Here is a 12096-nt window from a genome sequence, read left to right as displayed (position 1 = left end):
CCTTGTCTTGGGAGCCGTTGTGTGAACTTGGCATTTACCAGCATTTGAAATGTACATACAAGAGCTGAGGCTCCAATACGTTACTGGTAGCAACTCTGACTTACTCCCGACTTACTCCTGGAGGGGACGCTTCAATCCCATGAAGAAGCTACTGAGAGTTACTCTGAATTACTCCTGACTTACTCCTGGAAGGGACACTTCAATCCTATGAAGAAGCTACTGAGAGTTACTCTGACTTACTCCTGGAGGGGACGCTTCAATCCCATGAAGAAGCAACTGAGACTTAATCATGACTTACTCCTGGAGGGGACGCTTCAATCCCATGAAGAAGCTACTGAGACTTAATCATGACTTACTCCTGGAAGGGACGCTTCAATCCTATGAAGAAGCTACTGAGAGTTACTCTGAATTACTCCTGACTTACTCCTGGAAGGGACACTTCAATCCTATGAAGAAGCTACTGAGAGTTACTCTGACTTACTCCTGGAGGGGACGCTTCAATCCCATGAAGAAGCAACTGAGACTTAATCATGACTTACTCCTGGAGGGGACGCTTCAATCCTATGAAGAAGCTACTGAGAGTTACTCTGACTTACTCCTGGAGGGGATGCTTCAATCCCATGAAGAAGCTACTGAGAGTTACTCTGACTTACTCCTGGAGGGGACGCTTCAATCCCATGAAGAAGCTATTGAGAGTTACTCTGAATTACTCCTTACTTACTCCTGGAAGGGACGCTTCAATCCTATGAAGACGCTACTGAGAGTTACTCTGACTTACTCCTGGAGGGGATGCTTCAATCCCATGAAGAAGCAACTGAGACTTAATCTTGACTTACTCCTGGAGGGGACGCTTCAATCCCATGAAGAAGCTACTGAGACTTAATCATGACTTACTCCTGGAGGGGACACTTCAATTCCATGAATAAGCTACTGATAGTTACCCTGACTTACTCCTGGAGGGGACGCTTCAATTCCATGAATAAGCTACTGAGACTTAATCATGATTTACTCCTGGAGGGGACGCTTCAATTCCATGAATAAGCTACTGAGATTTAGGGCCTCATTACACGGATGGCGGAGAACCATGGCGCTATGAGCGCCATGGTTCATGCCAGTAAAATACCGGCACCGCCTTGGCGGAAAGGGGAATTACCGCCCCATTCCAAGGTTGGCGGGGCGGTAATTCCCCCTTCCACCATTGCCCTGGCCCATAGGGCTCAATGGGAATGGGGAAGGCGCTAATTATGGTACCGCAAATTGTGGTACCGTAATTAGCTCCCTGGGTCCCTTTGCGGGTTGGTTTTTAACGCCTGCAAAAAGCAGGCGTTAAATCCCCCAACCCGCAAAGGGACCTCGTAGTAAGGCGGTAAGGATTTACTAGTACCGGTATTTTACCGGTACCCGTAAATCCTTACCGCCATCCATGTAATGAGGCCCTTACTTCTGACTTATTCCTGGAGGGGACGCTTCAATCCCATGAAGAAGCTACTGAGACTTACTCCTGATTTACTCCTGGAGGGGACGCTTCAATCCCATGAAGAAGCTACTGAGACTTATTCCTGACTTGCTCCTGGAGGGGACGCTTCATCCCATGAAGAAGCTACTGAGACTTACTCCTGATTTACTCCTGGAGGGGACGCTTCAATCCCATGAAGAAGCTACTGAGACTTACTCCTGATTTACTCTTGGAGAGGACGCTTCAATCCCATGAAGAAGCTACTGAGACTTATTCCTGACTTGCTCCTGGAGGGGACGCTTCAATCCCATGAAGAAGCTACTGAGACTTACTCCTGATTTACTCCTGGAGGGGACGCTTCAATCCCATGAAGAAGCTACTGAGACTTACTCCTGATTTACTCCTGGAGAGGACGCTTCAATTCCATGAAGAAGCTACTGAGACTTATTCCTGACTTACTCCTGGAGAGGACGCTTCAGTCCCATGAAGAAGCTTCTGAGAGTTACTCCTGATTTACTCCTGGAGGGGACGCTTCCGTCCCATGAAGAAGCTTCTGAGAGTTACTCCTGATTTACTCCTGGAGGGGACGCTTCAATCCCATGAAGAAGCTACCAAGACTTATTCCTGACTTGCTCCTGGAGGGGACGCTTCAATTCCATGAAGAAGCTTCTGAGACTTACTCCTGATTTACTCCTGGAGAGGACGCTTCAATCCCATGAAGAAGCTACTGAGACTTATTCCTGACTTGCTCCTGGAGGGGACGCTTCAATCCCATGAAGAAGCAACTGAGACTTACTCCTGATTTACTCCTGGAGAGGACGCTTTAATCCCATGAAGAAGCTACTGAGACTTACTCCTGGAGAGGACGCTTCAATTCCATGAAGAAGCTACTGAGACTTATTCCTGACTTACTCCTGGAGAGGACGCTTCAATTCCATGAAGAAGCTACTGAGACTTATTCCTGACTTGCTCCTGGAGGGGACGCTTCAATCCCATGAAGAAGCTACTGAGACTTATTCCTGACTTGCTCCTGGAGGGGACGCTTCAATCCCATGAAGAAGCTACTGAGACTTACTCCTGATTTACTCCTGGAAAGGACGCTTCAATCCCATGAAGAAGCTACCGAGATTTACTCCTGATTTACTCCTGGAGAGGACGCTTCAATTCCATGAAGAAGCTTCTGAGAGTTACTCTAGCTTACTGCGGACTTACCCATGGGCAGAAAAGAGTAATTTGGAGTTTCCTCCTCGTCATTCCAGGGTGAGTGTTTTTTGTTTTATGTGGACACAGTTGTTTCATCGATATACATCATCGAGTGATCATTTAGTTTGTTTTCCTCACTGTGGATACATGGATAGCTACATGTTTTGCATCAGTGAGTATTGACGGGGTGCAAATGGTGGGGTCGGGGTATGGGGGAAATCTTATAAAAAGAAAAAGAAGGCACGAGGAAAAAGATGAAAACGTAAATTACCACTGAGAAATGTGTTTCCATGTAAATCCCATGTTTCCACCTTTATATGGGGAAAAGACTGAAATAATGAATGGAGTTGTCCAGTACAGAACCTAAAACACTTACTGCTGGGATTATCCGAGATCCATGCTGCGTGTTGTTGTGTTTTTTTTTTTTTTTGGTGTATTCCTTAAGCTCGTTGGCAACAGACCAGCGGGGCGTTCAGAATTCCCAGGAGTGAGTTATTACTGCAGGGATGGACCGGAACCCAAAGGTGGCCTTGGAAACGTTTTTCCAAGTGATCCCTGTGAGGACTCCTGCGGAGTCCTCACAGGATCCCAGCCTAGTGTCTCTGCCCATGCGGCCAGGAGAAGGCAGCCACTACCTGATCCTGACTCTGGGGGGCGGTGTTAGGAGGGAGGATCACATGGGTGGAGAAGGTTGTCATGGGAATGTGGTGACTGTCAGGAGAGACGCGGGATTCATCCTCTTCCAAGGATGAGGTTTCCCTAATGCCTGCATTTTTAGTGGCATGTTGTCACAGCAGGACCTCCCCTCACAGACTTACCCAAGGTATCAACCAGAAGAACCCTTTCTGTAAACATGAAAACTAAGTATATAAGGGACAGGGAGTTATGCAACTACTTTCATTTGCTATGATTCTACATTGTGTTTGACTTAAAAATCTAAGATAAAACCATTCCTTCCTATATAATCCGCCCTGAAAAGTACATCCTATAAACGGAGTAGATTAATTGATGTGGAAACAGATAAGAACATTATGGACTTCAAGTCCCATAATGCTCTTAATACTGACACTAGGAAGAGGGATCCAGAGTTGCTAAACAGTAGTGAGCAGTCTAGTGCTAATGACTCATACCTGAGCGGAACCTTGCAACATTTAAAGACCTTCCAGTGCGGGTCAGTAAGAAGCAGAAGTTGGAGCCGCCACTTTGCTTATAGCGGGACGCCGTGCATGGAATGTGGCAGAGGTCGGGATTCTGGAAGATGCAGAGGACACGGCAGGAAGCTCTATAAAGGCCAGCTGTCCCACGGGAGAGAGAAGCTCTGTGTCCTGCATCTCGCCCCAGTGTGAAGCTTTCACTGTAGCGCGTGCGGCCAGTGTAAGCTCCATTGACAGACAGCGCGAGCAGCGGAAGGCTGGCCGGAGCTGTCAACGCCAGGGAAGTCCTGGTGTGTGAAGAAGCAGTAGCAGCAAGTCAGGAGACGTCAGGATTTACTGGTGAGTTGGCCTGATACAGGTGACCCCGGTGCACTCCAAAGTAGATCCATTGTGTAAGAATGTATCTTTTGAATACGCAACCTTTAAATTAAAGCAAACCGGGCACAACACTCCTATTAAGAGAATTCGAATAGGGGAACACTGTAACCCGCATTGCCAAAGGGGGAAATAATCAAGCAAAGGGAATGTAACCTCCCAAATGTCGAATAATAGGACATTCTAACCGACATTGCCAAACCCAAGAGAGGGCAATCGGCACGCAAAGTGAATGCAACGTACCCAAAGGGAATATTGTAACCCACCTTACCAATGCCAGAAAGGGCAATAATGAAACAAACCATCTACTCCTAGAGTGTATCGTAATCCATGACATAAGAATAAAGTCGCTTGGAAGCTACTTTGCACAGTTTAAAACAAAATCTGCAGAAGAGTGGTGGGATTGTTTTCCTTTGGGGTAAAATCAACGTTTCACATGTGCTAGTATAGCATTTTTCGAGTCAGTGCTTAAAGATAAACACTTTGAGTGTGACGAAAAATGGCCATAACTAAGTTGAAATCAAGGTTCAAGAAAAAGGACATCATGACTTTTAATGGTTTTAGTGATGTGCAATTGTGAAAAAACGTTTTCCTGTAATTATTAAACTAATTTGCAAATAATAATAAAAATAAAATGGTATACAACTTTCCTAAAGAGGTATATTGAACAAGGGGACATTGTAACCGGCATTGACAAAGACAAAAACAGCTCAGAGTGACCTCAAGGCAATTTGAATGTAGCAGTCCGAGAACATGATACCCTGTGGGAAAAGTCGAAAAGTTGTAAACTACATTGCCAGCAGCAAATAGGTTGTGTTGAAGGAAAACAGAGACTGCAGGAGAAAGGCCCTCCTTGTAGAAAGGATCCAGGGGGACAGAACTGTAACCTGCATTGCCTATGGCAAATAGATCGATATGAGAATCATTGTCATTGTGTGCAGTATATTTGTGGAAGAAGTTGTATGCCACTTGAGTTACAAGTCAAAAAACTTGACCAAGAAGTCAATGTTGGTTCAACTTTCCCCTTGAGGATTTAAGAGTGGAAAGTTGGAAACCAGCCTCACCCCAGAGCACAAGTTGTAGTAGGAGTTGTATCCTGGCTGGCGAGTATACCAGGAAACTGTGAAGTAGTGGTTAGTCCTAGAATGTTGTGGTCGGAAAAAGTGGCAATTCCACTACTGTGTTTTGATAAACTGTTGTATAAGCATCCTGACTAAGGTATTGCTTATGAAGGAGAAGTTTCGATGAACTGTTTTGTAATCATATTGACTAAAGTATAACTTTCTGAATGAACCATGCGGACCAAAGTGTTGCTTATAAAGAAGAAATGCAATGGGATAAAAAGTTATTGTCCTTCAGGGAAAAGAACGTTTACATTGATGTTTTGACTTGATGTATGAAGAGAGAATCTTTTTGGTTTGCCAAGCAGAAGGTTGTGAACACTTTTTAACGATTGTGTTAAGAGTCAGACCTCTTTTTGGAAATAAGTTAGTCACTTTGCCAAGTGAAGGACATATTGGAACTGTGTATTCTACCCGGAACGGAACCTGGCTAGTGACAAGAACTTTCCTGAAATTGAACTTTGGTTTGGAACATCTTGAATTGATCCAGGGGAAGGGGATACAGCCCTGTCCACAAGGATTCCTGTTTATACGTTTTATGTTTGAATGTATATGTTGTTTTGCAAAGTTTAAATCTCCAAATAATTCCTGTATGATTTTGCTGTGTGTATTAGGGTGCGGGAAAGATACGTTTGGACATTTACCTTTTAGCCTTAGTTTGTTAGGTAGGGATATCTTTGTTAGGTTTAGGGAAAGATGGGCATTTGTCTCACCCCTTTAAATAATAAAATATCTCCTTGTACGAAAACTCCTCTATCAATGTGTCCGTCTCGCATTTCTGACCCCTCGCACCCCATATTGCACCAGGCAAGCAAGCACTACCCTAGTTGGATTTGGAGAGCTCTCCCACAAGAAAATGTGGAAAAAGTTGGCCAGGTAGTGATTTTTAAATGACGGTCCTCTAACATTTATTAAGAGTGAGGAATAACACACTGGAAGCTTGATAACCAATAGCTTACTGCAGAGGGATGAGGGGAGATGGGAGGCTGAGGTGGGGTACATGTGAGACGGGGTTAGTGAAGCAGAAAACCAGGGTACCCACACAAAAGAATCCCCTGGTGCAGAGACCCACCAGGAAATCTCCATAGTTTCCTGAAGGCCAGTCCACCACTGGCCAATGGCTAGTTCAATGTTTGTGACCTGCGTTTGAGCATAGGTTTTAGTAGAGATCCTTAATTCTGAGGCTTGTCCCTATGCGTCTTATAAAATGATCACGTTGATCTAGCAACAAGGCTCTAAGGAAGTAGAGTAGTGGCACCCCACGCCCTACTCAGAGGAGTTGCAATATTACCCCAGCTAATCCTGCTACACCTTTCCATAAAAAGCTCGCTGTGCATTTCTGGAGGCCCAAAGAACGCCCTTGAGCAAATTGTGGGAAGATCATGATATAAACCAGGGGTCTGCAACCTTTTCGTTCTCTACATCTTTTGGACTACAATTCCTATCAAGGCTTACCAGCATAGTCAACGGTGAGGGGGTCATGGGAGTCATAGTCTAAAACATCTGGCGAGCCAAAGGTTGTAGACCTCTGATATAAACACAAACTGGGAGGGCATTTGCATTTTCATGTGGACTTGGACCTTCTGGATGAACCCTGACCGCATTCAAAGTGCCCAGTTAGGGGAAGACAGTTGGGATCAGATCACCTATTGGTTTTCAGATTGTCCAAATCATTCTATTTCCCACCATGCAAACTTGGTCCTGACCCAGACCAGAATGCGCTCGAGTACCCCCCCAACAGAAACGTAGCTTCCCCGGTTTTATCCTTAAATCTAAAGAGATTGCAAATTCCACAAATCTGTATTGCCCTTGGGTCACATTCCTTCAATCTTCCTTCTTCTTTTTTATTACCCCTTTCCTCTTTACTACCCACACTCGCCTATTGCACTCTTCCTCCCCCTTCAGGCAGAAAAGGGCACTGTTCTTAAGTTACATGATCTAATTGCTGGCCTTGGGATCTCTCGGTCTTGGTACCACTCGTGTGTTCAGTTCGCTTGTACCATGTTAGCCAAGGGTTGAATAGAATGTTGATCCAGAGGAAAGCAACGATATGCATGCAGCGATAATATGCATATTGATCAAGTCCCTCCCAAATAGCAATTGAACACCCACTCCCAAGTAGACATGATCAGAACTCTACAGTTCTCCCACCCACTTGTACAACAGTCCCAGACAACCCATCCTCACACTGGGGGCGCAAGAAGCGGCCTTCCGGATGTACACACCTTAAGCGCCCTCCACGCAAATCACATAGAAATAGATCTGCACAGCAACACAGCCTGAAGGCAATCTTGCATTGTGCCCTTTTTCCTACTAACCAAACCTTGCCACAGTGCCAAGAGACCATGCACATGGCAGTGGTGCTTGGTATTAAACCCAATAAGGTAACAGGCAGTCCTTATTTTAGGAACAAAAAGGTCTTCACCAACAAGTATTTGTAGAGAAAATGTGATTTTTGAAGAGAAAATGTGATTTTTATCTTTGTAATAACGCATACGCCAAACCACTTATGAAAGAATAAGTCCTATTATTTGTGTAGTTAGAATGTCTGAGAATAGATCTTTTGTTTTCTAAACAAGGAACATTAATCATTTCTCTGCATCAAGGCAACTTTTTCTAAAACCAAAAATGTAATTGAAATTAAATGGACCACCTTGCGATCTATGGACCTACATGTTTTACGATGGGATCAAATCCGAAATATCAAATCCTTCAGTGTTTTATTAAATTATTGTTTAATGCTAGTAATCTGTTTAATATAGGTTATGCACGATGAAGTAGCAGCTGTTCATCTTTTGACTTAATTGTGTGATATTAAATGTATCCTATTGATAGGTTTTTTTGGTACGTTCACACCCGTTCACATTCATTTAGTTCTCAGCAATACTGTAGGTTGAAATGAGCCAGTTATGTTATATTATATTTACTATGAATCTGACCAGTACGTCAATGGTTTGCTGTTTTATTTGTGTTCGGACGGGGGCATATGGCAGAATACGTCATCAGTTCTGTCCAGCAACGATGACTAAGGCGTCCGTGTTAGTCCGTCGTTTGTCTTTAGCTGCATGCGTTGCGGGAGGCTGGGTCATTCTGGAACAGCGAAAGCTTCTTGATTTTGTTTTGTTTTTATTGCAATGATTGTGTACAAATTAATAGTTACATAATAAAACAAGTTGCTATTATGAATCTGTTCCGTACGTAAACTGCAAATTAGATTAAATTAATAAACAGTCAAACTAATTCCTCGTTGGATTAATTGGAACAAAGAACACCCTCTTCTGTGACCTCTGCACCTTGCTCTCCCTCTCCATTCTCCCCTCTGGTCCTACCCACTCAGCTGGACACACTCTTGATGCCTTGATCCGCACTGATCTTTTGCCTCCTCCACCCCCCACTCACTACCCCATTCTCTTGGTCAGACCACTCCCTCCTTTCTTCACACCCGGGTCCCCTCTGCCACCCGACCGCACCTCCCCCCACCTCTGCCAACCTTGTTCACAGACATCCGCCCGATGAAACGAGTGTCAGCTGCTGCCTTTTCAACCACCTTCATCCCCCCCACTCCCCGTCCACAGACTATACCTCTAACCCTGCTCTCAGCAACCTCCATCTTGCCATCACTAACACTCTCGACGTTCTTGCCTCAGTCATGAGGATCCGTCTGAAACAAGCCACCAAGCGTAACACCTGGTAGTACTCTGAGCTTGCAACCCTGAAACGCAAGTGCAGAGCTGCAGAACGGAAGTGGCAGACCTCAGCCTCTGACAAACTAGCTTGCCGCAGGAAAAGGGCCCACATCCAGGCACGCAACTCTGGTGCCTCCCACGTCACGGCTGAACTCTTTAAAATCTGTAAGAAACTAGCCACCCCTTCAGCAATCACCACCGTGCATTCTCCCTCTCAGACCCTCTGCAATGCATTGGCCACTCACTTCACTGCAAAAACTCGGGCCGTCCTGAGAACTCTCTCATCCTTCTCCCATCCCCTTGCACCAATGGCCTCACCCTCCCTCTGCCTTTCTCTCCTCCTCTCCCACCACATCTGACGAGGTCACTAGAGCTGTCCACTCTATGAAGGTCTCTTCCAATCAGGTCTCCCCCTCTTCTTCCAGAATTATTAAGGACAATATCAGCTCCCTTGTCCATGCACTTGCTAATTTCTGCAATCACTCTCTTGCTACTGGGTCTTTCCCCTCTTCCATAAAGCACTCTCTTGTGCGCCCCTTCTGAAAAAACCTTCTGCCAACCCCCTTGTGTCGGCTAACTACCGCCCCATCTCTATCACCCCCTTCCTTGGGGAAACTCTTGGAGAAACTGTTTGACCCCGTCGCCCAACTGGCCCAGCATACTGAGCTTGTTGGTTGCCAGCACGATCATTAATCTGGTTTCTGAACATCCAGAAGCACAGACACTGCTCTCCTGAACACCCGTGAATAACTGTTTGCATCTCTTGACTCTGACTCTCCAGCTGTTCTCATTCTCATTCTACTTGATCTCTTCTCTGCATTTGATACAGTCAAGTACTCCATCCTCATAAAAGGGCTCCACCATACCCTTGGTATATCGGAGCGGGCACTGGCCTGGCTGACCGCCTTCCTCACTGACCGTCCCTCCCAGTTTATCCTGGGCTCTTTTTCTTCTCCCACCTCTAACTCCACCTGTGGCGTTCCTCAGGGCTCCAACCTTTCTCCCTGGCTCTTTAACATCTATCTTGCTCTGCTTGCAGACCTAATTGCCACTTTCTCCCCACACAACTCATCCACAAACTTCCTGTGATCCTTTCCTTACTTCCTCCATAATTCCGGGCTGCCTATCTGCCATCAAGTCCTGGTGCGCCTCCAATGATCTCTGCCTCAACACCAGCAAGATGGAGATCCTTCCCATTGGGACTCCTGCTCCCTCTTTCTTCCCTTCACTCTATGGGCTCTCCCCTTTCTCCTTCATCTGAAGCCAGAAACTCTGAAGTCCTCTTAACTCCTCTTTCCGTCCTCTCACACCCAAGACCTTACCAAGAAGGCCCACTTTCAACTCTACCTCCTCAAAGGAATCCTTCCTTTCCTCACTTTCACCCAGAAGCTCAATGTCTCTAGAGCTCTGCTGCTCTCTAGACTGGACTACTGCAACAGCCTCTTCCTTAATCTACCCTATTCCTCTCTACGTCTCCTCAAGCTTATCCAGAATAGGGCTGCAAGACTTATCCTTGGCCTCAAGCCCAGGGACCACATCTTTCCAGCCCTAAAATCTCTCTCCACTGGCTCCCGGTTGCTGCAAGGATGAAGTTCAAATCCCTCTGCATCATCCATAAGGCTGTCTGGGGCCAGGAACCACACTATCTACAACTGGCTCTCACCAAATGCTCTCCCGCCATCTCTCTGTGTGTCAAGCGTTTTTCTAAACAGCGAGCTAGTGGCCAATCTCTTTCCTCAACTGGCTCCCTTATCTGGAACAGCCTCCCCCCTTATCCTGTCTTGAGCCAGATCTCCTCAAGTTTCTGAAGCTCCTCGAGACTTTCCTTTTCACCTCCTCCTTCCCACCCTGCCTCCGTTGCTAAACCCCACAGTCACTGAGATTTGATGACCAGGGCCCTTCTGGGTCCTGGCCTTCCCAATCGCTGTTACCCTGCACCCACCCCAGCACTTGCCTTCGGGCACCGACTGGCCTGTGCTATCCCACAGGACAGCAATTATTGTATTGGCAGTTGACCCCTCTCACCAAGTGAACTCTGCCAGGCACTTAATAGCTGCTTGCAACTTACTCCCTAGCGCTTCTCTATCTCTATCTCTCTGCACTTGCACGTTCTGAATTCTCCCAAGTCATTGTAGGAACGCGTCTTTCGTTCTCTTCCTTGTTATTGTATTTGTCTTTCATTCCCATGCTCCCTCCCTGTTGCCCCATGGGTGCTTTGAAACACAATTTACTTGATGTATAAGGGTCTTACAAATGCACAATAAATAAAGATGTTCAACACACTAATTGAAAATTGGTTACATTTTTTAATTGCACACTTAATATCAAATAACTACAAACTATCCACAACATCAGGTGTACAAATTTAAAGTTGCCAACTACTAGTCAGGCTTAAAAAGTGAATCCGCTCTCAATTTAAGACACACGTACAGCACACCGTTTCTTGCACATCAAGCATCGATTACTAGAAAATGCCTAGTGGCAAGTGTACATTTTGGGTCTTGAATAATACACTTGTTTATCAAAAGTTCCACCTGCGACCATTGACGTTTCAAGATGGTGGCACTCTCAACATTCCGATAGTCCCATTTTAATTTCGGTTCAGGGCAATGCCAATGGGATCTGCAGTTTTGGCATGCTTCAGCTACAGCAGCTCTAGGCTGTGGCCGGAATGGCCATCATACCATTCTATCTGCATACATTCCTATTCCTTCACAAGCTTAGGTACGGGAGGGATGAATTCTACACTTTGGAGTGTAATGTTTGCAGTAGTTCTGAGATATTGACCAACTAGAACTCTGAATCAGTTTGGCATCATTGTTCTGAACTTTGTTTGACACTTTACCAGTTGCACAAAATTGCAAGGCCGTGTTGGTTATCACATCATTTGACTTTACCAAATCATAAAAATCTCTGCCGCCACACAGGTAACAACTATCCAGTAGTTTTATTATTCTTTTTGGGCAAAACACTCTGATAAGCAAGTCATCATACATGATACACCAGTTCATATTGAGAGCTTCTTCAATTCAGGATGCTTCTGCTTCAAACACGTCTTAGAACTTTCTAGAAGCAATTGACCTTGATGGTTCCAATAATTC

At 45.4% G+C, this 12096-nt stretch overlaps 1 protein-coding gene across 8 annotated transcripts in view; it reads left to right on the top strand.

Moving 5' to 3' along the window:
* The window catches only part of LOC138520978 (F-actin-monooxygenase MICAL3-like), a 247756-nt gene that overhangs the window by 72115 nt on the left and 163545 nt on the right, over positions 1–12096 (top strand). Inside the window, exon 1 of one of the 8 annotated variants that reach the window (XM_069633456.1) lies at positions 3899–4152. The exons of the other annotated variants lie outside the window; for them this stretch is intronic. The gene's annotated coding sequence lies outside the window, so the exon portion shown is untranslated. Of the gene's footprint in view, positions 1–3898; positions 4153–12096 lie in introns of those variants that run through there. 8 annotated transcript variants of the gene reach the window in all.

Source organism: Ambystoma mexicanum, chromosome 13, assembly GCF_040938575.1.
Source record: "Ambystoma mexicanum isolate Mex_15411 chromosome 13, UKY_AmexF1_1, whole genome shotgun sequence".
Classification (NCBI taxonomy): Eukaryota; Metazoa; Chordata; class Amphibia; order Caudata; family Ambystomatidae; genus Ambystoma; species Ambystoma mexicanum.
The sequence above is the reverse complement of the archived record's forward strand: the minus strand, read 5'-3'. Positions and strand labels throughout refer to the sequence as shown.